We start from the raw sequence: 25,196 nt of genomic DNA, 5'->3' as shown, positions 1-25,196 counted from the left end.
AGTGAAGCTATGAATAGTATTCCATTACCACTTAATGCCTGGGTTGGGGAAAGCCCTCCATAAATGTTAACAATGAATGTGATTAGTGGTAGTGGTCATGATGATAGTGGCTCCCCCATAGTTTGGAGGTGTCAGTGAGATGATGTGTGTAAAGCATGTCAGTGTAAAGCATTGATATGCAGTGAGTGCTCAGCAAACGTTAGCTGTCATCATTATTATTGTTATAGTTACTATTTTCTGGTGCGCTGAGGTGGAGCCTCACGCATGCCCTGAGCCCTGCTCTTGCTCCTTAGGGCCCTGGGGTTGCTGCCCGCTGATGAGTCCAGCAGGTCCTTCTAGAATGCTCCATAGGCCCACCTACCCCCTCCCATTTGCTCTCCAGCATCCACCCTGCTGTCTTTCAGGCCCCTTACAGTCCTCTCCCTGTCCCAATGTCACTGTCACTTGCCCATCCAGGATTCCCTAGGCGTCACCTCTTTGGGGGTTTCCTGACAGAACGGGGTCCCCAGAACCCTGTTTCTGCCTCTTACCCCAGCCCAGCCTCCCCCAGGCCTAGAATCTGACTGGGTATTGTAACATAGTAGCTGAATGAACTCCAGTTTCAAAGGTTAATATCAAAATCTGGAGTGGATTACCTAAAAATTACTTACAACACCATTAAAATTCTGAACTCTTTTTGTTGTGGCTGTAAATTAATTTAAAATGTCAGGTTTTTTGAGAAATCCAATAAGAAATTGAGCCAACAGAGCAATCTGCAAACTGTCTGGCAAAGAGGAAAGTGTGTCTCTTCAATCGACAAGGAAAAATATGGAGCTTAACTGGAACCATATGGCTTAGTACTTGAGAGAAATCTGCTGAAGAGGGAGGGCGGCTGGGGGGAGAAGGGAGGTAGGAGCTCAGCTGACAGCCACACACATGCAGCGCGAGGCCAGAGGGGAGCAGGGCCAGCGCGGCGGCCTTGGCGCGGCCGAGGGGCCTGGCAGGCGCCTGGCACACGGCCTACTTGGCTGCCCCCTGTCCGCGGTCACCGGGAGGCCCCAGGCGGCAACTTGGTCCGTCCACCGTCTTAACACATTCTCGCTGTGTCCATCCAGCGCTCACCGGCCAGTTTGGGAATCCTCCCTGCTCCCCTGGGGGAGCCCAAGCGCCCCCCCCCCACCCCGCCTCCTTCCAGGGGAGCACGGGCATGAGTGTCCCAGCCTGGGACGGCCACCTGCGTGTCTTGTGAAGGCCACCGCCTTCCCTCAGCCCTCTCTGGGCTTCCTCCCGCCAACATGTGGTCCCCATTACTCCTGAATTCCCCCAGATTTACAACACATTAAGTAATTTGTAGGTTATTTCAACTTCAATCTGCTAAAGTTGAGAAAATCAAAATTAAATTCAAACCACAAGGGAACTTCAAAGAAAGAGGAGGAAGAGGACGCGAAGAACCCTTGAGTGCATTCTCGTCTTCAGTCGCGTGTGTCCCCTGATGTCATCGTGGGGGGGTGGGGGCACTCTCTCTGCCTTCCTCTGTGCCTCCCCTCTCCCTCCTGCAGGCCCCCACCTCTGGAGAGGACAGTGTCCCGGGTGTTCCCTCTGAGTGAGGATGCAGAAGCCCAGGGGCAGCCTGGGGTCTTGTGTGGACCCCGTGGTCTGGGCTGCGGGTGAAGCCCTTCTAACTTGTAACACTCTCCCCACTCCCGCTGCCCAAGCCCTCACCCCACCCCAGCTGGTTAGGGTATTATGGAGCTCCAAGGCCTGTCTGTTTCATTTTTCCGACCCATTTTGAGGGGAATCTCCACCAATGGCTGTTCCAGCTCCCCACGCGCCTGGGACAGCTGACAGCTGGTAGGTACCACCTGGCCCCCTCGGTCTAATAGCTCAGGTTACCTTATTTTGCTTTCTACCCTTTAAAGCAGCCTTGTAAATAAGCAAACACTCGGTGCCAAGCACCTTCGGCACCTCGCCAGGCTGGTAAATATTTTAGTAGTGACTTGGTAACAGTTGTGTTCACTTTGATTTCCTCAGAAAGGTTCTTGGTGCTGGGGAGGGGGCTGGCTCTGGGAAGCAATTTGCTGCTTATTTATAGTCCAGCTCTGGCCACATGGCCTTTGCTCTAACCCTGCGGATTGTATGCTGGGGTATTTTTAAAGCTGATGTGGCCTGACTTACACCCCTTTCTGCAAAGATGTGGGGGGCATTCTTCTACCTCTCTGAAAGTAACCCATGAAGAAAGAGCTCAAAGGTCCTGGATTTGGGAAACAGATTCTAGATTTTGTCCCCACCCAGAACTAGAATGAACTGAGAGACTCGGGCAGATCCTATGTTGGGTGTGAGTTAGGGACTGACCCCGGCTGATGTGATTTGGACACAGAGAGAAGCCCAGGACCTGGGGAAAGGAGGTCTTTGGGGTTGGGGTGTGTAACACTGAAGCAGTGCCACCTGAGATGGCCAGAGTCAAGCTGACCATGAGAGCAGCCAGGTTGCAGGAGGGAAGTAGGTGGAAATGCATCACTGGGATGTGTTGTCTTGGCATCTGGTTCTTGGAGGAGCTGTACCACAGGGAAGAAGAGCCAAGGCAGATGAAATGGAGTAGGGAGCCTAGAATATGATACCCTGGGGTCCAGGCGTCCCCTCTAAGCCAGGGGTCCCCAACCTTTTGGGCACCAGGAACCGGTTTTGTGGAAGAAAATTTTTCCATGACCAGGGGCAGAGTGGTTTCGGGATGATTCAGGTGGATTACATGTATTGTGCACTTTCTTTTTTCTTTTTTTAAACAATTTTATCTTTATTTTTGGCCGTGCTAGGTCTTCTTGCTGCCCAGACTTTTTCTCTAGTTGCAGTGAGTGGGAAAGTACTCTGTAGTTGTGGTGTGCTGGCCTCTCATTGTGGTGGCTACTCTTGTTGCGGAGCCTGGGCTTTAGGGCAGGAGGGCTTCAGCAGTTGCAGCTGCTGGGCTCTAGAGCACAGGTTCAGTACTTGTGGTCCCTGAGCTTAGGTGCTCCTCAGAATGTGTGGTCTGCTGGATTAGGGATCCAACCCCTGTCTGCTGCATTGGCAGGTGGATGCTTTACTACTGAGCCACCAGGGAAGTCCTATGCACTTTAGTCTCATGCCGCCGGTGATCTGCCAGGAGGTACTGGCCTGTGGCCAGAAGGTTGGGGACCCCTCCTCTTAGCCATGAAGGGGCCCCTATAAGAGCAGGGCCTCTCTGCCTGGTGCTAGGAAGCTGGTCTCACCCAACCAGACCTTGCTCATCCCGCCTTCCGTAGCCTGGGTTGCCATGTGCTGCTCCCAGGGTAAGTGAGAGGCCATGGGATAGGGGACGGGCATCTTTAATAAATAGACTGCTCACAGTGACAGCCACTTACTCCTTTGTTTTATGAGAGGTTTCTGTACAGATGGGTTGGTTTTAAAGGGGTTCAAACTCAGCACAGTGAGACCGTATCAATGGTCCCTGAACCCTAGTGCCTCAGGTTGTGCTTGTGAGTGTCTGCAAGTGGACACAAGCTAAGCAGGAGAGAGGCTCATCTGCTCTCATTGGCTAATGGTGGTGGGGAAGGCTGGGAACATGGGTGCTTCCGGGCCACCTAAGACAGGATCAGTGTTCGCCGAGGACCTTTCTTCGGGTCCCTCCCTGGGGGTGGGGCCTTCACACCTGGCGCTTACAGCTGAGCTCCATTCAGCTGACCAGCCAACCTGCTGCCACTTCCCAGCCACCCGCCCTTCCCCCTTGGGCCCCTGGCGCCATGATGCTTGCCTCCCGTCTGCACCCACGCACACCCCATTGGTGCTCAGCCGTCGTGGGCGCGAGTCAGGTGAGCGGCAGACCAAGCAGCAGACCGGCTCACCTCCTTCCCGCGGGACTAGTGCCAGGGCTGTGCTCTTCCCGGAAGGCTTCCAGGCTCCCCCGCATGGCATCCTGTTGAGCCTGTTCCCGGGGTGCGGGGGCAGGCCTTTTTGGGGGGAGAGCGTCTGCCCCGTGCTGCCCTGGCGCCAGCTCTCCCTGGAGGCCCTGGCGGAGTTGCCAGAGGGAAGCAGCTGGGCCAGGGCAGGAGATAGGGACAGCTGAGACGGGGGTCAGTGGGAGGTGGCCACCTTCCTGCCACCACCGTGGCCCTGCCGGGAGCGACCTCTGACCCCTGGGCTGGTGTGCATTGGTGTTCACTAGATCACTGTTGCTTTGCTGACCTCCAGTGACTTTTCCTGAAAGATGCAGAGCCCTCACTGGTGGTGAGGCCCAACACCCACAGAGGGGCTCTGGGACCCCCATGGCTCCTCGGCCTGGCCACACTGGTTCCCTGGCCCCCAGTTTTCAGTGTCCTCAGAATCTCTGGGGAGTCCCACAGGGCAGACGGGAAGGAAGAGAGGCCTTCTTTGAACGCCCAGAATGTTTATGCTCGAGTGCTCAGGGATCAGCCTTCTAAGCCATTGGAGCCCAGAGTCTTGCCTTCCAGTCTTCACTTGTCTGCTGGCCCCTGTGTGGGAAAGAAGCTGCTTTAGCAAATCTTCTTCTTCCCCTTGGCCTTGAGTGGGACTGTGTGGCACCCAGAACCCTGTTGTCCTTTACCGGATAACTTAAGCAAAATGTGTCTTTTCCAGTCCCCCTCTGTGGCCTTTGGAAACAAGGATATCCATCAATATTCATTCTCCTCCCTGGTCTCCCTAAAGGAGGCCTCATAGTCCTACCAAGGGGTCAGAGCTGCTCAGGGGAGATGAGGCTGTGACAGCTGACCCACCCCCTTCAGTGCAGTCAGGGGAGAAGGGGTGACATGACAGCCAGTTACAGTGGGTCCCTTGTTGTTCACTCAGTCATGTCTGACTCTTTGCGACCCATGGACTGCAGCATGCCAGACTTCCCTGTCCTCCATCACTGTCTCCCAGAGTTTGCTCAACCATGTCCTTGTGGCACCTTAAGAAGAAGATGCCACACCTTGCGTCAGTTTCCCCAGGTGACTTCTCTCCACAAGTACTGCAAGGACCTCAGGTGAAAGAGCAGGTGAAGTGAGAGAGAGGCCGGGAACCAACAGGACCCTAATAGCCTTTCTCTCCTTGGAACACTGGCCGGCCTCCACCTTCCAGTGGGTAGGAGCAAGTGGCAAAAAAGCAGTTGACCTGGAGCAGGGCAGGAAGGTATACGGGCTGAGGCATCTAAGTGGTGAAGTGTGCTTCAGGAAGGAAGATGTACCGGCAAGTTCTGTAGAAGGTTGGGACCGCCCCCATGGGGCCAGAACTAGTCGGAGCCTCAGCCTTCGTTGGCCCCAGACACAGTTCTGGTGGGAGGGGCCTCGCCCACAGGTAGCCGGTTGCCCTGTTTCTCCTTGATGCCTCGTGGATGAGTCCTGGTTTCAAGCTCCCTGAGAGCTGGGAATGGAGGAGATCCTATGAAAATGATGATATGTGACAATCAGTCACAGCAATTAGTGTTTTGGTTAACAGGCCTTTTTTGTTTTCTCTCACCCAGACAGAATGTCACAAATAAATCCTCTCCTGCATTTGCATATTAATTGGATCGGAGACGTCAAGCATCTTTCATTAAAGAAAATGATCTGCATATTTGGAGACATAAAATAGTTATTTTGATGGGTTTTTTTCCTAAGATCAGGGGGTGGGGGAGGTAGGTGATGGGAGCAGTAGAAATTGAGGTAGAGAGAAGGCAAAGCCAGCCAGCCCCTCCTCTGGAGTTAACCCTGTGCAGCCTGGAGGTTGATGGGCCCAGCTTGGACAGAAGATCATTTACATGTGAATAAACCCAAGAGTCAGGGGCCCTCCAAGGCATCGAGTGGTTGTCCAGGAGCCCAGCTTGACCCCTGAATGGAAGGGGTCCCCACTGGCATTTTGGTGAGGAGGTAGGCTGCAGACCCCACTGCCGTCCTGCTGGGAGGGGTCCAGCACCCACCTATGTCTTGGAGCTGTGGCTGGCTTTGCCCAGCTCTCTGTCCTTCCCATCTCACCTTGAGCCCTCCACTCCTGCAGCCTCCTGCTCTCCCTCTCCCCTTGACTTACCCATCAGTGCCCTCTTTCTGAATCCTCTCTGACCTTCGGCTTCCCTGTGCACTTCTCATTCTCTGCCAGCCGTCATCCCTCTCCCCAGATGGAAAGTTGTCTGGGGGTAGCAGACGCAAAGCCTGGAGTCATTATCACACACACTCGAAATAACCCAGAAAGCTGCTGGGCCCATATTAGGGCATGAGTCCCCATGGAAAGCTGTGTGAATGTAGGGTTTTGATAGGCAAGTGTGACTGCCACGGGTCATCCTGTTTCTCCTCCTGCCTTAAACCCTATGTCCTCATTGGCTGCAGTAGCCAAGGGTGATGGGCAAGACCTCTCCTAGACATGTCTGAGCCCCCCCGGGCTCCCTCCCATCCCAGCTCCAAAGGCACAAACCCAAGTGCTGTACTCCGGATAGAGAGGTGTTTAGGTGATGACGACGATGATGACAATTGCCGTCACTTTTTGCACATAGAAAATGTGTAGACGCTTTGTAAGAGCTTTGTGCTCATCGTATCCTGGAATCCCCACCACGGCCCTCTGAGAGCAGCACCGCGAGTGAGTGAGTGGTGTTCAGTCGTGTCTGACTCTTTGCGACCCCAGGGACTGTACCCCACCAGGCTCCTCTTTCCATGGAATTTTCCAAGCAAGAATATTGGAGTAGGTTGCCATTTCCTACTCCAGAGGATCTTCCCGACCCAGCAATTAACCTGAGTCTCTTGCATCTCATGTATTGGCAGGCAGATTCTCTCTGAGAGGGGCACACATTTGATGAACCAGGAAACTCAACCTCAGAGAAGCCAGATAACATGCCCTTCGATACCCACTGGGGTTCAGAACTTGCAGCCAGAGCCAAGCTCTTCACACTATACTTGGGGAGAGGGGGTCCTCTGGGCCGTGGGGACAAGTGGGAGTCTGGTTCCTGAATTGGTGGCAGCCAGCGGTAGTTCCTGGGCATGAAGTCAGAGGACTGGTGTGGAGACTCTGTCTCTGCACTGCTGCCTCCTATCACCCCACCGGGAAGCCCTGCCCATGTTCCCAAGATTCGCCTTCCTTTGAGGGGCAGAGAGGGCTTCCCTGGTGGCCCTTGGTAAAGAATCTGCCTGCAACGCAGGAGACGCAGGTTTGATCCCAGGATCGGGAAGATCCCCTGGAGAAGGAAATGGCAACCCACTTCAGTATTCTTGCCTGGAGAATCCCATGGACAAAGGAGCCTGGTGGGGTACAGTCTATGGGGTCGCAAAAGAGTCAGACACAGCTTAGCAACTAAACAACAGTGAGAGGCAGAGGGGTGACTCCAGTGTGTTCTGTAGGCCTTGGAACCCTGAGGATGCCTGTTCCAGGCCTGCCAGAATCACTCATGCTCTTTGTGTGCCAAGTTGGGCCAAGAAATTTGGTTCTAATGCTGGGTTTGCCTTGCAGTGCACAGGCTCCCGGATGCACAGGGGTTGCCCCAGTGCATAGCCTGGCTCCCTGGCTGAGTGGTACATCTGCTCACCTGTGCACCACCCCCTACCTGTGCCCTTCAGGTAGACCACCCCCTCCTCATGCCCTGGTGTGGGCTTGGGCATCTCTTGGGAACCAATTGGTTTCACGTTGCTGCTGCCCCATAGGGCCATCACCTTGAACTTCAGGTCCTCTCTCTTCTGCCACCTTCTTCCACTGACCATGGCACTTGGGCGGGAGCACTGCTTCCAGATTAAGGAGAAGGCAAAGTTCTTGTTGAGTGAGGGTTTTTCATTCAAAAGGAGTCAGTTTGGATTCCGGCCTGGCTGTATTCATGAGCTGTGCACCCCGGGCAGATCACTTCTCTTCTGTGAATCTCAGTTTCTTCCCTTGCAAAAAGGGGGCCATCATTCCTCCTGTGGGCAAGGGCTGAGGAGCAGTCTGGTTCCTCTCTGTTGAGTGCCCCAATGCAGGCCTGAGACATAATTATATTCAGAAATTCAAATAGCAGTGCTCAGTCATGTCCAACTCTTTGCAACCCCATAGACTGTCACCAGGCACCCCTGTCCATGAGATTTCCCAGCCAAGAATACTGGAGTGGGTTGCCATTTCCTTCTCCAGGAGATCTTTCTGATCCAGGGATCGAACCCACATCTCTTACATCTCCTGCATTGGCAGGATTCTTACCACTAGTGATAATAGCCCCCACAAATGCCAGCTGAGGGGTTTGTGACTCCCCAGTGGGTCAAGACTCTGGAAGGGTCTCCGGGCTGGGGGATGGAGGTGACTATTTCCCAAAGCACCTGGCAGCTCAGCCCCAGCATCTTCCTTTTCCATTCTCTGGCCCTCGGAATCTTTGCGTCTGCTTCTGGCCAGTCATGGGGGAGGCCTGGTGGTCTTCAAATTCGGGGTTCTTGGAGAAGGGCCCCCCTGGGTGCCCTCCTTGGGGAGCACACGGATAGCCTGAGCATTTTATAGAATGTGGGGGAGTCCGGCGGCAGCTGTATCTGTTCAATGCCAAGAAGCCAAGTTGGTTTAATATGATTGTAGCTGCTGCTTTGATAAATCAAAATAATTAAAAATAATAAATTTGATCCTCAACCAACAGGCTGTGTGTGGGCGCAGGGCCTGAGCTGACGAGCTAGGGCCAGGGAGGTGGAAGGGGGGCACTGGGACACAGGAAGGCCTGTCTTGGTGGGATCGTAAATGGGGAGGTGGGCGTGAACTCTGCAAATCGATTAAGTAAAGAGTCTTTCATTCCACAGAGCTGTTGGCCAGCCTCGGCTGGAGCTGCAGCTGGGCCTGCCGCTGGCTCTGAGGCCTCAGGCCAACCTCGATTTCCTCATCTATCAAATGGGGTGATAGTTCTGCCAGCTTCCCTGGTGGCTCAGAAAGTAAAGAATCTGCCTGCAATGCAGGAGACCCGGGTTCGATCCCTGGGTCGGGAAGAGTCCCTGAAGAAGGGAATGGCAACCCACTCCAGTATTCTTGCCAAGGAGAACTCCATGGACAGAGGAGTCTGGCGGGCTACAGTTTATGGTGTCGCAAAAAGTCGGACACAACTGAGTGACTAACACACAAATGGGGTGATAGTTCCACTACCTTGCAGGGCTGTGTGAGGAATCAGGGCTTTGCTGAACCCGTGGTCAAGCCTGACAGGAACATGGTCAGCCCTGTGTTTCGTGGGTATCATTGGCCCCTCTTGGCCCTGTCCTCATACTCCGCTTGGGTACCGCAGTGGCTCAGGCCACCTAATGTGTGCACAGTGGCCGAGCAGCCTGGTGGGCCCGCCGGTTTACTAGGGGCTCCTCTAGCAGCTGCTGGGTGTTGTCCTAACACAGGGCACAGGGCTACACTGTCGTGAAGCCACCCCTGTCTTACCAACCTCCCCCTCCCGCCCCCCGCCCTCCAGTTGCAGGGCGTGTCTATTGATTGCTCCCTCTGGCTCCAGAGCTGGGACAGGAAGCACATGCCACTCCCTGTGGACCTGAGTCCCTGGTCAGGGTGCTGGCCGCTCTGACACAGGTGGGTGGGAGTTGGAGCCGGCAGCCCTCCTACCCCTTGGTTCCCCCAGCCCCCACATCCTCCTGGAGGAGCCGTATTTGGTGTCTGATCCACAAGAGCCTGAGCAGCTAGAAATCTGAACTGAGTGGAGGGGGCAGGGGCTGGTGGGAAGGGAGGGACAGGGTGTCTGTCTCTTTAAATGCACTTTGTGTCAGTGTGATAAGGAATTTGATGGCTTTATCAGAAATACCAAAGCTTTATTTAGCAGGGTGAGGCTCACACCACTTAGCTCCACACAATCTGCTGATAAATTGCAAAAAAGAAAAAAAACCCACCGTCTCACCAACACCCAGCACAGCAAGAAAGGAAGGACGTGGCAGAAGGAAAGGCAGAAAAGCAAAGTTGGGAGTTTTGGGGGGCTGTGACATTGTCGGGGGTGGGGGCCGTGGGACTGCAGAGACTTCCTTGAAAGAGCTGACGGGTGGGCCTTCTTCCGCTCTCCCCTGGTGGCCTTCATTGGGATAGATTTTTCTGTTATTAAGTAAAAAATACCGTAATTAATTTTGCTCTTTCAGAGAAAGGGCTGGTTATGGAGATGTGTTGCCTAGCTCTTGCTTCTGTCCCTCCATCAGCCTGGCTCACCCCGGGCTCTTGGGGAATCCTCCAGGCCGCACATTGGTTGTGCTGGTGAGGGCAGGACCAGCCTAGGGATGGGGATATTGAACGGCATGCAGGACAGGCCGTCAGAGAGTAAGGAGCCACCCCTGGTCCAGCAATCCCCATTGGCCGTGGCTGAGGAAGCCGGGCAGGGGAGGGCGTGAGACAGCCTGTGTGGGACGGGACTCCATGCCGTGGTGAGGCTTCCACCCAGGTCACAGGGGAAGCCGAGGAGCCTGGAATGACCCTGCCTGCCCAGCACATCCCAGCATTTTCCATGCTCCCCACAGGTTGGGCAGCTCTGGGGGAGCACCCCTGCCCCGGCCACTCTAGATCTCTTATGCCTCCGGAGGGTCAGTCAAAGAGCAGAGCGACATTTCCATGCCTGCGCCCTGTGTGTGTCTTCCTGCGCCTGCTTTGTCCAGGGGAGCCCTGTGCCCTGATCCTCTGGTCAGCACACAGGCTCGAGTGCAGCCGCCCTTGCTCTTCCCCTTGACTGTCCACACTGTTCCTGGTGCCCTCTGTTCCCTAGGAGTCTTCTGATGTGAGCAGACCCGATTCAAGCTCGTGGTCCCCACCGATGCCCCTCCATAAGACTTTGCCTCCTCTGACCAGCCTGTATGTGTGATTTTCCCTGGCAATCGAGGCATGTATCAGAGCTCTGTGTCCACACCAGAGCTGTGAAAAAAGGAAGTTGGGTACTGGGTGTGGTGGGTGACAGAGAAGGAGGCACCTCTGCATCCCCGGTGTCTTCGGGGGGCTGTCCTCTGTCTAGCTGCACAGGGGGGCTTCTTCTGGTCCAGCTGCCCAGCTCCCCCACTCCTCACCCCTTTCTGATGGCGCCACAGTCTGGCTGAGCCAGGCCTTGGGGCTCTCACTGCAGGCCCTGCCCATCCCAGGTTCACTGTCCACCACCCAGCATTCCTCTTGGTGGCTTACAGACTTGACTGGGGGGAGGTCTCTGCCCACAGAGGGGCCCCCAAGCATGGCTAAGGGACCAGGGCTTTCCAGAGCCCACAAGCTGCCCCCTCAGACAGGATGGAGGCTTTGTTGTTGTTCAGCCGTTGTGTCCAACTCTTTGTGACCTCATGGACTACAGCATACCAGGCTCCCCTGTCCTTCACTGTCTGCCAGAGTTTGCTCAAATTCATGTCCATTGAATCGGTGGATAGAGGCTGGGCAAGGCCAAAGTATGCCTCAGGGGCAGTTACGGGAGCCCAAAGTCAGACTGACCGCAGGCAAGGTTCAGCGGAGTTTGAGAATAACTTTGCACTGAGCACCCTCTCCCGAGCCAAGTGGGGCTGAGCCTGTGCGCTCCCTGGAGGCGGTGAACCAGAGGGACCCCCGGCAAGGTGAGGCCAGCAGGCCTAGCGAGCCCTGAGCGACAGGTCAGTCTCAGAGGAATTCCTCGCTTTAGATAGTGGAGCAACAGGATTAGCCCAGCTACTCAGAGAGGGGAAGTGCAGGGCGGAGAAACAGGGGAGCTTGGAGGAGAGGGCGGGAGCTGATCTGGCCAGGGAAGGGCAGAGGGTGGAGGAAGCTGCAGAAAGGCCGTGGCTGGGAGACAGACAGGAGGAGTAAATGGAAGTGACAGGGTCAGGCCAGACCTTTGTCCTGAAGCCTGATTAGAGAGTCTGCCCTGGATTTCTGAAACTTTGGGATGTTGTCGGACAAACTGGAGCTTAATTCTGTCAGAGCACTGGGGAGATTAGAATTGACATCCTGGGAGCACATTCCTGGCTGGGCAGAAATCCAGCCCCTGCTGGGAAAAACCTGTGAAAGCATGGCCAGCCCAGTGGTGGTGGCAGGGGGTGCCCGGCAGCCTGAGTAGCCACTCCAGGCTTGTGGGTTGGAGCCAGGACATTTTGGAAGGCCAGGCCGTGTCATTGGACGGCTATGGACTAGGGGAAAGAATGGAGGCCCAGCAGGGTCACTTATGAGTCCAAATCCTGGTTCTGGCTGTGTTGCCTTGGGAAGAGAGCTTTGGTTTGTTGAACCTCAGTTTTCTCGTCTGTAGAATGGGCCCACTAAGTCTGCCTTCTGGGCCCACTAAACTTTTCTTTTCTTTGAAGTGGGAGGCATAACTTTGGGAAGCTGAGAGGAATGGATCAGACTTTTTTTTTTTTCCTCTTTTTGGCCATGCTGCGCAGCTTGTGGAATCCTAGTTCCCTGACTGGGGATTGAATGTGGGCCCACAACAGTGAAAACACTGAGTCCCAACCACTGGCCCACAGGGGATTCCCAGGTCAGACTTTTCTGCACTCTCAGCTGCAGCAGAGCCAGGGCCTGCTGGAGCACAAGGAGGGTTTCCTTCACTGAACACCCTGATGTTCAGCGTTTGTTCACTGGTCAGGCACACCCTGGCACTGTCACCCCGACGGAGTTCTCCAGCCTCCTGCCTCTGCACCAAGGGGGTCCTTTCCAGCAGCCAGGCTCCTCAGCCACGAGCAGCCCGCAGGAACCCTTGGAGATGGCCGCCTCACTCTCTACGAGCTCCGGGGAATCCCCTGCTCAAACTCAGGGAGCCGAGCAAGCCAGCCCCCACTCCAGGGCGTGGAGGACCAGAGTGAGGGCCCAGCCCTGCAGCCGCAGAGCAGGCTGTTTCTAGAAGAACAGAGCGGTCCCTCCCCACTTCCCTCCTGATCCTAATGACTTTCAAATATTGGTAAATATTTTGGCTAATGCAGGCTCTCGTGGCAGAGAGCAAAGCTGTGTGCAGTTCAGGACCTACAAATTATTTATTAAAGATCTGAGATGCGGTGCAATTATGTGGAAAGAACCCCAAAAATTAAATAAATAAGTAACAAAATAAATAAATAACAGCCACACTGGCCTCTTGAAGGCTTGGGGAGCTGCATACATGATTGCCGTCTTGATGAAATCCCCTCGGATGTAATGAGCTGATTTTCTGCTGTTAATATTGCATCTGCTGATGAAGGATTCGTTAGGATAATGGAACGAAGCTAAAATATAAATGACTCCCTGTCAAGAAGCAGCTTTTGTTTGTTGATCTCCTGACAGTTCCCGGGCCAAGACAGGGGTTTCTGTGTGCACACGCATTCAGGAGCAGCCAGAGGGTGGGCTGAGGGCTGGTGGGGGCGAGGGGGACTGTCCCGAGGGCCCGGCTCCCTGGTTATCCTTGGCTTTTCCTGCAAGGGGGAGCTCCTGGTCCTCGGGGAGACTTGGAGGCCTGAGGGGTGGGGAAGCCATTTACTCAGACCCTCTTTCCCCGTGTGGAGGACAGCATGTTGCACTAAGATGCTGGGCAGCAGCAAGTGTTATCTGGGGAGACTGGCAGAGACATGGATGGAGTGGGCTGTGTGTCGAGATCCACATGTGAGAGGAGCCGGACTACGTGTGCGCAGATGGTCAGCAGTGCTAGAGACTGGACCGTGGGCTCTTGAGGGACATGTCCTCCGATCTCTGGAGTCACCCTAGCCTTCTCGTGTTGTTTATTCCATCAGCGCACATGTGAGGCCTGGGAACGCCTAGGGCAGGAGTGCACGATGTCCTTGAGGACCAGAGGGAGAAGGGACCTCTCTGAAAGAAGGATAGTCACCTTCCGCCCCTTTGCTTGGCTTGTCTGATATCCAAACCGAGCCACATGCGGGAATAGCCTTCTCCTCTCCTAGATGGAGCTCCCTCTTTTCTTCTTCTTTTTTTTTTTTTAATGTATTTAGTTTTTCTTTTGGCCTCACCACACGGCATAGGGAACCTTCCCTAACCAAGGATAGAACCCGTGCCCCCTGCAGTGGAAGTGCAGAGTCCTAACCACTGGACTGCCAGGGAAGTCCCTCCTTCGTCTCTTCCTCCTCCTCCTTCTTCAGCTATGGCATTTCTCTGTATTGTGGTAAAATGCACATAGTGTAAAATTTACTGTTGTAACCCTTTTAAACTGTACAATTCAGGGGCATTCCATCATCTACAGTGTTGTGGAACCATGACCAATATCTGGTTCCAGAAGGTTTTCATCACCCCAAACAGAAACTCTACACCTGTTAGAAGTCCCTCCCTGTTTCCCCCTTCCCCTTGCCCCTGACAACCACTAATCTGTTTTTTGTCTCTATGGATTTGCCTATTCTGAATATTTCATGTAAAAGGAACCATATAGTGTGCGGTGTTTTGAGTCTGCCTTCTTTCACTTAGCATAATGTTTTCAAGGTTCATTCTTTGTAATGGCCTGTATGAGAACTCCATTCCTTTCCATGGCTGAATAATATTCCGTTGTATGAGTGATCCCATGTTGTTTGTCCACTCACTGGCTAATGGACGTCTGTGCTGTGTTCACCTTCTGGCTACTGTGAATGGATCCTCTATGACCATTGGTGTACAAGCTTTTTGTTTGAGTCCCTGTTTTCCATTCTTTCAAGTACATACCTAGGAGTGAAATTCCTAGACCTCTCCCCTGCTTCTTAAAGGCAGGGCTCCTGAAAGCTAATAACAGGTAATATTTGTTGAACATGTACTATGTGCCAGACCATGGTGTTGTGTGTTATTTCACAGAGTCTTCGCAAGAACCGCAGAATGGGAGATCTGTGAGGACTGTCTTTGGTTACCAGTGTTCTCCAGGTCTAGGGGAGTACTCAACATATAGTAGGTGCTCAAGAAATATTACTGAATGAACTGTCTTTGAGGTGGGGGCTCATACCCTCCACCTCTTCAGTTGTAGAAGCTGAGGCCATGAGAGCTTAAGCAGACTGCCTGCCCCAGCAGACACCATGGAGGGTGACTGAATCAGGATTCAGAATCGGGTCTTACCTACTCTGCTGTTGCTCATGTAAGCAGTGTATTTTACCTTCCTTAGGCCTAGCTCAGTGTCATGAGCACAGGACATACTCAATGACTATCTGATGATCATTATGGAGTAGGGACGGGAAGAGATCTAAGTCAGTGCCCTGGAGGAGGGCTGGGCAGGGCCCAGAGCAGGTGTTGTCCATCTGTGCATCTGTCTGGTAGAATGCACCGTCTGTCCAAGGAGGCACTGCCTCACCCACTTCGAGCCCTGAGCTGCATAGACCACATTGGACACTGCTGAGCACCCCTCCCAGCACCTGGGAGGAAGCCTTCTTGCTGACAGCTTTGCCAGATCCATTCTTTTTTTTTTTTTTTGCCAGATCCATTCTTTACCTTGACCTTCGAGGCCCTCAGACAGGGGAGAGCAAAAACCCAACCACCCACCTGGGCTGCTTTTCTTGGGGAAAGCATGGACGCCAGGAAGATCTGAGCCACCTCTGCCTGGAGTGATCAGGCGGGGCCTCTGAGAGCTCGGGAGGAGCAGGGAGGCTGGCCCTTCTGCAGTCCTAGAGAGAAAGGCACAGCCTCCCCTCACAGTCCGAGCCCAAGGCAGGGCCTGTCTTGGCTTCTGAGACAGGAAAAGGAAGGGCAAGCCTGGTGTGAGGACCAGAGAGGACAGCATCCTGCAAAGGAGCCAAGGGCCTGGGCAGGGAAGGCATGAACCCAGAGGGCAGCTGAGGGGTGCTGAACCTGCAGAGGCTTCGGTCCCCTGCAGGACGGGTCGTCAGCTGGGTACCTACTGAGCTGGAATTTTCTTGAGAACAAGGTGGGGAAATCCCTTCCGAACCCCAAACTCCTAGACCCTTCCTCTTGACCCAGTGCAGAGTTTTCCGGATTCTGGCCAAATCCCAGCCCAGGCTGTTTGCAAAACCCCACTTGCCCCCAGAACCAGAGGCCTGGCACTGACCCCCACCTGCCTCGGGCCAGCCTTGGAGTACGGGGCTCTTTTCTCTAAACGGGATGGACAATCCACCCCAGCCACCGCCTCATCTGGGTCCGGCACCTGCTGGATTGTGCGGGCTCTCGGCCCCCCCGGGGTCCCGCTAACCACTGTGTAAAAGCTCTGGGCTTCCTTTGACCTTTCCGCTTTGCCTGGTTATGTGGTGGCCATCCCGCTGACATGCCTGCCCGGGCGTCATGGCTGGGCAACTGCTCAGGCCCTGCCCGCAGCCTGCGCCCAACAGCTCTGCCATCGCTTTCTCTCCTTCCCCCTGGTTCCTTGCTCTCCCTCTCATTCTTTCTTTCTCCTTCTCTCTCTCTCTCTCTGTCTCTCTCTTTTTCACTCTTTTAACATGGTTTTCCTAAAAAGTTTTTTAATCAATCAAATTTGAGGCAGAAAATAGGTTTTGTCACGCCTGGTCCCGGGGTGGTGTGGCTCTCACTCAGGCTCCTGACAGCTCCTCAATGCAGGAAGGAGGCCAAACAGAATATTTCTCGGGGAAAGTGCCCGTTTCCATGACACTGCCCCTTGTTGTCTGCACTGCCCCCCTCCTCAAGCTGCCGCTGACACGGCCTCAGCCCTGTGAAAGGGCCTGGCCGGGGAGGGGGCTGTGTGCAGGTGGGGGAGGGGGCAGGAGGCAGCATGGGGATTTGGGGGGGGCGGGTAGATGGGCCGACAGCTGCCCCGGGCCGCCCCTCGTGGCCTGAGAGGGCTGGGGAGCAGGTAGGGGCGGCAGGACCGGGAGCCTGGCCCTGTGCTGCGTAATCAGCTGAGCCTCATAAATATGGAGCCGGGGAACTGGGGGTGAGATGCTCCGAAGCCAAGTCCCGGAGGGTCGGCGGCTCCAGCCAGAGGGGACTGACTGCAGGCGGATGAGGCCTCTTCGGGTCCTGGTACGCTGGTCATTGCAGCTTCTTCACCCTTCCCTCCCTGCCCCCCTGCCCTCCAGCCTTTCCTTCCACCCCTGGCCTGTGGCAGCCCCCTCCCCACCATCTCTGACTCCCTTCTCGCCCTCCCTCTGCTCCAGCACCCCCTGGGCCTCTGGTTCCTTCTGGCTCCCGGGCCCGTGGTCCCCGCTCCTGCAGGCCCTCTGTGCCTTGTCTGTCCGCCCCGCTTGCCCTAGCCTCCTTCCCACCTCACTCTTTTACCCTCTCCCCTCTCCTCTACTCTTCTTGCTCTCTTTTATAATTAATGATTAGTTTTAATTGGTTTGCTTAGGCGGCCTGACAGCAAATTAACAGAAGGCAGCTCAGGGCTGCCAGGCTCGGGCGAGAGACCACTGCACTTCCCAACCGGTCAGGGGAGGGCAAGGGCAAGGCTGACCTCCAGACTCTGCTTGGGCCTGCGGGCTGGCCAAGCGGGCTCTCAGCTGATGAGTGAGGCCACACCTGGGCTGGCGCAGTGGCCAGTGGGAAAAAGGCAAGAGGATCTTCACATACAATCCAGGCTCACATTTGTCAACTTTCTCTTTGTGCTTTTGTTCTCTTTCTCCTCCTCATGTCCCCTTCCATGTTCTCATTCATGTTAGGCATCGTCCACATCTTCTGAGATTAAGGTCAGGTAAAAGGAGGGCAGGGGCCCTGTCTTTAGTCTGGGACAGGGCTTCATTCTGATCTTTCCCTGTAGCTCTATGGGGTTAGAAGCTTGATAGGGTCTGGGCCAAGATCTTGCTCTTTCACATGGACAGGAGGGAGCAAGTAACAAGGCTTGTTGTCATTGTTAGCTCATCTGCTGGTCTACAGTCAGCTACCACAGCCCAGAAGCCAAACAGATCCAGTTCTGTTTCTGATTTGCCCTGTACCTCTGCACAGAGCTCAACCTTCTCTTGCTTAGCTTAGAAGGGTTGCACTTATTCAACCTTCCTAAGTGTGGGGGGTCCTCTTCTGCTCTGTGTTTTCCTACTTGGTACCTCCCCCCGGCCTTGCGGAATCCTTCTTTAACTGTAGCAGCTTTCTGATTCTCCACCAAGCCCAGGGTGTGCCCAGTCACTCACTCACACAAGCCAGAACCAAACTTCAGGAATAGTGAGAGGCAGAGATGGGAGAAGAGGCCCAGGCAGGACAGAGAGATAAAGTTGAACTTCTCAGGTCCTTCTCCTCCGGGGTTCCAGGATCCACTGAGTGTCCCAGATCCCACCCAGAGACAGCCTCCATGCTTCAGTCAGCCAGGCCATTGCCCCAGGGGCAGGGGAGGGACAGGACCCCAGTTCTCGTCCTGGTCCCCGCACGGTAAGCGTCTCGGCCCCTCCCCGTCTCTCCACCACCCCCAACTAACTCCTGGAAAGTTTCCTCCCCGATTGTTCTGTGTGATCAGATCTGCGAGTTGCTCTCTAAGCTTCTTGTCACATTTTGACTTAATGAAGTGCAACTGCTAAGGGATTTGGGTTCAGCGCTCCGGTCTCCCACGCTCCCTTGTTGTCAGAAAACAGGGGTGGTTGGGGACGGCAACACTGCGCTGCAAGTCGTTATCATTCTGGTCAGTCTGTTTAACACAAAATTAAACAAAGAACTAATTAGTGCCTCATGAATTAATAAATGCACAGTTGCCGGGGAGGATGGGAGGGGAGAAAAAGGTGGTAGAAGGGAGATATTGGAGTTGTGGAGTTGGGGGGCTTTGGGGGTTCAAGGGAGGCTGGCCGGGGCGCCTTGAGAGATCTCAGGCAGGCGGGTATGGGATGGACCGGACGATGATGACGCCCCGCCAGGTCCCTGGCTGGCTGGCTGGGATGTGAGCTCTGACAGCCAAGCCCGCCCGGTGCGTCTCAGCAGAGGCTCAAGGTCTCCATCCTTTGCCCCGCGGCCCAGCCCCACTTGGCCTCCACTTCATCCAGCTTTCCTCTCTGACTGCTTCTTTTTTCCACTCTGCCAACCTCTGCCCCGTCTTCCATCTCAGCAGGGCTCCCCTTTCCTCTCTGCTGCCCCCTATCTCCGTCCACCCAGCTCTATGCAGAATCCTAGCTTCTCACCATCTCGGTCAGATGGGCTTCAGCGGTCCATGAACAACACCCCCCACCGCCACCCCAACTGCTCAGAGCCCACCAGAAAGCCCTGTGTCCAGCAGGGTGGGCTCCGCCCCAGTGGACACCCTCCGCCCAGGCAGCCCAGCAAAGGCAGCGAAAGCTGGCTGAGGACCCAGCCCTCCTTAGGAGAATGCGTCAAGTACAATTAGCATTATCTGTCTAAATATGTCCTGGGAACTCGAGGGCGGGCGGCGGGACTGGGTGGCATTCCGAGAGCCCGGTACAAGGTCACCTCACCTCTCGCAATCCCCCCAATCTGATTTGGGGATTACACAGCCTAAGGAAACTGGTGTTATTCCTCTTGCATCATTGATAAGCCACAAATAAGGGAGTGAGGAGGAAAGAAAAAACAACAACTAATAAACAGAAAAACAGTGTGGGTGGAGCCCTGAGGGCCCTGGGGGTGGGAGTGGGGGTGGGGATGCAGGGCCTGGCTCAGGCAAGGGCAGGTGGGCCCAGGTCAGTGGGCAGAGAGCTCCTTGGGTTTTCTGTCCACATGAGGAGTCTGTCCCATTTGAACCTGGCTCCCCAAATTCACACTCTGGGCAGAAGGGCCTGGGCCTGGCAAACTGGGCTGAGTTACGTGTTGGTTTAAGACCTCCTATCTTGTTGGACTATCTTCCCTCTCCCTGGGTGGGCCCGCAGCGTGGGTTGTGACTTATCAGTGGGACCACAGGGTGGAAGGGGCTGTCTGCAGCTTATCTCTGGGAGCTGAGGCTTCTTGGTCCCCTGGCCCCTGGTCCGCTCTGGCCCCTCTCTCACCCACCTGCTGTAGTGAACAGCTTGGCATCCGTCGTTTTTATTTTCAGGGGCCAGGGGAAGAGAGTGAAGGAATGAGTGTTGCTGTGTCCTGTTACTGTCCCCAGGCCCCCTTGCTCAGCCACTGGAGCTCCAGGGGAGCACCCAACCCTTACACGTGCATCTCTGCTTCCACAGATGTGTGTGCAGTACAGCTTGACTTCTCTATCTTTGGTTAGGGGAGCCCTGAGGACCATATTTTCCACTGTGATCAGCCTCTGCTGCTTTCTGAATTTTTTTCAAATTTTGGTTTGGCATGTACTTCAGTGGTCCAAAATCAGTGCCCACTCCAGGTATCTGAATTTTTGACACCCTTGGCCAACCTGGAACATCAGTCCCTTGGCCCTGGGGGTGGTGATGGCACATTCTGGGGAATTGTATGTGTCCTGCCTTGAAAGGCTAAGAGGCTCTTCTCTGTCCCTCCTCAGGATGAAGTGACACCCTCACCGCAAGAGAGGAGCCTCTAGGACCCACGACAAGGTAAGGCCTGAGCCCTTCTGGATTCTTGCGTCCTTCCCCCGAATGGAGACCATGCACCTGGTATATGTTCACCCTGAGCCGGGCCCAGTCCTGCCGAGCACCCAGGGTGGGTCTGGAAGATGGAGATAGGGAATCAGAGGCACACTCCCCATTTGAACCTGGCAGGAAAAGATAACCCTGGTAGAAGTGTCTCAGATTGATGGTTAGGCTGGAAATGGGCTGGGGACCTGTGGATCACTGATTTTGGGTGTGGAATCTGTTCGAGGCAGCATCAGGCTAAGGTGTCAGCTGCCTGGCAGGACCATGCCCAGCTCTCCATAGTGCTGTCTCCCCCTCTGGCTGCTGCCTCTCTCCCTTGGAGGCTCTGCTTGTAGCTCCTGCTTGGGAACCACACAGACTTGAAAGCCCTAGAAGTCCAGTCCTGCCTCTCCTGGGAGGCTGCCACCCCACCCCCTGGCCTCCTCCTCCCACCATGGGATGCTGGCAGGGAGGAAGCCCCAGACTCTGAGCCCAGAGCAGGCTGCTGTCCTTCCTTCCCCTGGCCTGGTTGGGCCTTCAGACTGTCCCAGTCCTCCGGTGGCTGGAGGAACCTTGGGGGCCACCGGGCCTCGGCCCCAGGCAGTGCTGTGTCAGAGGTGACCGGTGGAACGCCAGTGTTATGTAAATAGCGGGGCCTGCCCGGCGGGCGAGCTAGCTGGCTGCAGCCATCCATCATCCGTGCGCGGCGGGGCGGGGGACAGACACGGCACCGTGCGCCTGGCTCCAAACCTGTTTGTTTTCCCTTTGTCTCACGCGTTTTGGGGGCCCCGGCTGTGACCGGCTCTGGGTTTTGTCCTGCTGGCTCCCTCCCCCGGGAGGATGGGGGGAGGAAAAAGATTCACGCGGCTCCCACCGCGGCATCCCTTTCGGACTTCAAAGGCTCCCCCAGCATTGTCTGTGCCGGCGGGCAGTGGCCCTGAAAACGTGATCAGAGGCGGCCGGTGTAGGGCAGGCCCGGCCTGCGCCCTGCGCTCTCGCTGGGGCCCGTGGATTCCTCCCTTTGCCGCCAGCACCACCCTGGTTACAGCTCTGCTCCCTGGGCCTCTCTCCTCGTCTTTTTCTCCCCTGGCATCCCTTCTGACCAGCCCGACCTCACGGCTGCCCACTCCCATCCTCTCTTAGTCATAGCCCAACACCTCTCTCTTGGTATCAGGACTCCTGGAATGTTGAGAGCTACAACTCTCTGCCCCTTCATGCCATCTGAAGCACAGTGGAGGGCTTTTGGGGATGCTGGGAGCTGGGAAGGACTGGTTTCTGAACATCTGTTTCCCATGCCAGCCCTAGTTTTCTTCTTTTCCTCCACCCTCTTCAGGTAAGGAGACCCTGACTTGCCCTCTGCCCAGCCCTTCTTTCTACTTCTTGGCAAGGTTCAGATTGGCTACTTCTGTCCTGAAAGTCAGCCCCAGGTGCTTCCATTCTCTGGAGCAAGGCTTGGCAAAATATGGCCAGAGGGTTAACTTTGGCCCCCTGCCTGTTTTTGTAAATAAAGTTTTATTGGAACATAGCCACACCCACTCATTTGCATATCAGTTATGGCTGGGTTTACTCTAAGATGGCAGAGCTGAGTAGCTACAGCAGAGCATGTTTGGCCCAAAAATTTACAGTATTTACTCTCTGCCCCTTTACAGGAAAAGTTTACTGTTTCTCACTCGGGAGTTTTTGGCTCCTGTCCACTGCTCTCTGTTTTTTTAAGTGGTCAAATAGACATACCATGAAGTTTACCATTGTAACCATTTTTAGTGTGCTGTTCCCTAGCATTAAGTACATTCACAGGGCGGTGCAACTGCTCTCCTGCTCTGTGCTCATGTCTTGCTCTGAGGCAGCTGGGCAGTTGTCAGGGAGCCCCATCCCTGCGCTTACGGGACTGCTTGCAGTCCTGGTCCCTTTGGGGCCCCCCTTTCTCTCTCATCTCTGTAGGACCTCATCTCCTCCTGAGTCCAACCTCTCGAGAAGCCCCTCCTGTCCTCTCCTTGACAGTTTCCTCAGAGCTCTTGCTCCCAGCATCCCAGGAGCCCTGTATCTCCATCCTGTAGCCTTTAGAAATTCTCAGGTCCAGTTTCCTCTTTTGCAAGGCAAGCAGAATATCTCATTTGCAGTGTTATTGTTGTGGTTCAGTCTCTTGGTCATGTCCAACTCTTTGCGACCCCAAGGACTATAGGCCAGCAGGCTCCCCTGTCCTTCACTATCTCCCGGAGTTTGCTCAGATTCATGTCCATTGAGTTAGTATGCTAGCTAACCATCTCAAGCATGTGAGTGGATGGGACTGAAGGTGTCTGACAGGTAGGCAACACCTACCTCCTTTGTTCCCTCCCTCCTTTGTTCCTTTATACCTGCCAGAGCAGGGGTCTTCCCCCGGGCATGTTGGAGGCAGTAGTCAGCCCTCAGCAGGTTCCATGCAGAGCCCCTCTCCTGCCCCGGGACCGCTGAGTCCCTCATCTTAGAGAAGCTGAGGCTCCTCACTTGAGCGAGTGCTGTGGAAGATGCTCCTCTGGGGGTGGACTGGGTGTCCCTGAGTTCTCAGATCAGTCCCACATCCTGCACATCTGCTACAGGGCCCTGGGAAGTTGCATCACCTCTCGAGCACCAGTTTTTTCATCTGTGAAAGAGACTGCCATGCTCTCTGCTCTTCAGGCTTGTTGCAAGCAAGAGCTAGGATATAGGGGAGAAAGCTATGATCCTGGGGGCTGCTGAGGGCAAAGCAGGCCAAGCTGGGCTTCATTCTGGGGAAGGTGGGAACCAGGCTGCAGTTCTAGGGAGAAGGCCCTGGATGTTATGTGGGTACTTGCTCTGTCCATGGGCAGGGACCAAGGCTGCACATCACTACTGAGCTAATCTGGGATCCGGGCTCCAAGCTCCAGAGGAAAGGTTGGCAGGGAGAAGAGGGGAGGAAATTGAAGCTGTGCAGCTGTCAGAGGTCTGAGCTGGAGCCGGGTCCCCGCACAGATCACTAACTGCCCTTTCCTGATGCTCTTGCTGCCATCTCTCTTTCCATCCTCTCGTTGAGGGCTCCCGGCCTTTTGTAGGCTTCTGTTCCCCTCCAAGCCTTCTCTCTACATCCCATAGTTTCTCTTCCTCCTCACCTCCCCACCACCCGTGCTGCCACCCCCAACTCCATGGCGCTCTCTCTTTCTCCCTCTCCTTTTCATCTACTCCGAAGGCTTTACTTTACTTCCTTGTCACCCTAATTGATTGCATTAACCTTTCAGCGTATTGGATTTCCTCGGCAGCGTGCAGAGAGCCCTGCGCAATATGCTTATAATCTGAGCCATAATGGACAGTTTGTAGTCAACAAGCCCCTTCTCCCATCTCTGCCATCGCTCCCGTTGACATCTCTCTTGCCCAGGCCACCATGGCCACTTCCCCTGCCTGCCAGGGTGGGGCGGCAGAAGGGGGCTGGGAAGCAGCAGGCAGAGCTGGGACCCATTGATAGATTTCCCTGCCTCTCCCCTCGTGGCTCTGCCCTGGCCCCACCTCTGCTCTTCCAAGCCCCCCAGCCTGGGCCCATGTCTGGTGGGTCCTCGCTGCTTCTAGACTTTCTATCTAATGAATGACTGATGGAGCCAGCTTGGATTTGGCAAATAAGAGAGTTCCTGGGCTTCCCTGGTGGCTCGGTGGTAATGAATCTGCCTGCCAGTGCAAGATACATGGGTTTGATTCCTGTGTCAGGAAGATCCCCTGGAGGAGGAAATGACACCCCACTCCAGTATTCTTGCCTGGACAATCTCATGGACAGAGAAGCCTGGAGGGCTACAGTTAATGGGGTTGTGAAGAGCTGGGCATGACTACATGACTGAGCATAGGCACATATGATGATTCCACCAAATGGTCCTCAGAGGAAACCTCGATTGCCTGGGAGGTTTGGGGGGTGACAGTGACTGCTCCAGGAGATCAAGAGTAGCTAAGAGGAAGAGTCTGAGATCTCTGGGCTTGCCTGGCCCCTGAGCTAACCAGAGGCCCTCTCTGGAACTTCTGGAAGCCAAGCCCACTCCTGGAAATGTATGGGAGTATAAGGGAGATACAAAAAAGGGGATCTGCTAAAGGCAAGGGAAGAGAGACAGACAGTGCTGGGGCTGGCCTGGGTGCTGCAGGTAGCAGTGGCCTTTCCCAGTGGGTGAAGATGTGGACTTGTGGATACACTGGGCCCCATCTTCTCCACAGTCCCAGGATTGTATGATCTGGATCCTTGGTGGGCGATGTCTCAGTCTCTGTTTCCCCTCTGATGTTTGTCAGCAGCTTTGAGCAGAACCCCTTGCCAGGTGGTAAAGAACACACCTGCCAATGCAGGAGATGTAAGAGACGCAGGTTTGATCCCTGGGTTTGGAAGATCCCCTGGAGGAGGGCATGGCAACCCGCTCTGGAAAATAGCATGGACAGAGGAGCCTGGTGGGATATAGTCCATGGGGTCACAAAGAGTCGGACATGACTGAGCAACTCAGCATGCACGCATGCATCTGCCTTCATCAAAGGAACATAAATGTGATACAGGCAACAGGGCTCCAAACCAGGGATAAGCCTTTGCAGGGCAGGAAGGCTTGGCCTGCAGGAGACTGGCACTGGGAGAGGCCGGAGAAATGAGAACTGGCTTCTCAGGTTGGTAAGAATGGGCTCCCTCTGGTGGGTTCTCAGATGGGCACCTGCTTGTCCAGCATCAGGCAGAGGAGCCAGCCCCTGCCAGCCACCTGGTTCTGGGATCTCAGTGAGTTCTGAGATCCACCGGGGCATTGGTCCTGGCCAGGGCTGCCAGCCCTCAGACCCGAAGCCTGGTCAGCTGAGCCTTCATTCATAACAGGATGGACGTGGGGTTGAATACATTAGTGTCAGGCCCGAGGAGTAAGATGCAAGCTCCCCTTAGCCCTGGTGGTACTGCTCTCTCCCTCCGCCCTCTGTCCATCATCTTCCCCTTCTCACCATCCCCCCCCCCAACCTCCCATCGCTCCATCACTCCAAAGGGCAGGCTTTGCTAGAGGAGGCTGGACTAGGTTCTTCCCATCCTCTCCCAGGGATTTGGGGGGTGGGCAGAGGGCACGGCAGTGAGAAGCCAAGCAG

General features: G+C 55.0%; 1 protein-coding gene across 1 annotated transcript in view; it reads left to right on the top strand.

Moving 5' to 3' along the window:
* The window catches only part of CASZ1 (castor zinc finger 1), a 152,078-nt gene that overhangs the window by 65,745 nt on the left and 61,137 nt on the right, over nt 1-25,196 (top strand). The window contains exon 3 of the mRNA XM_070474274.1: nt 20,060-20,111. The gene's annotated coding sequence lies outside the window, so the exon portion shown is untranslated. The remainder of the gene's footprint in view (nt 1-20,059; nt 20,112-25,196) is intronic.

Source organism: Odocoileus virginianus, chromosome 11 (genome assembly GCF_023699985.2).
Source record: "Odocoileus virginianus isolate 20LAN1187 ecotype Illinois chromosome 11, Ovbor_1.2, whole genome shotgun sequence".
Taxonomy (NCBI): Eukaryota; Metazoa; Chordata; class Mammalia; order Artiodactyla; family Cervidae; genus Odocoileus; species Odocoileus virginianus.
The sequence above is the reverse complement of the archived record's forward strand: the minus strand, read 5'-3'. Positions and strand labels throughout refer to the sequence as shown.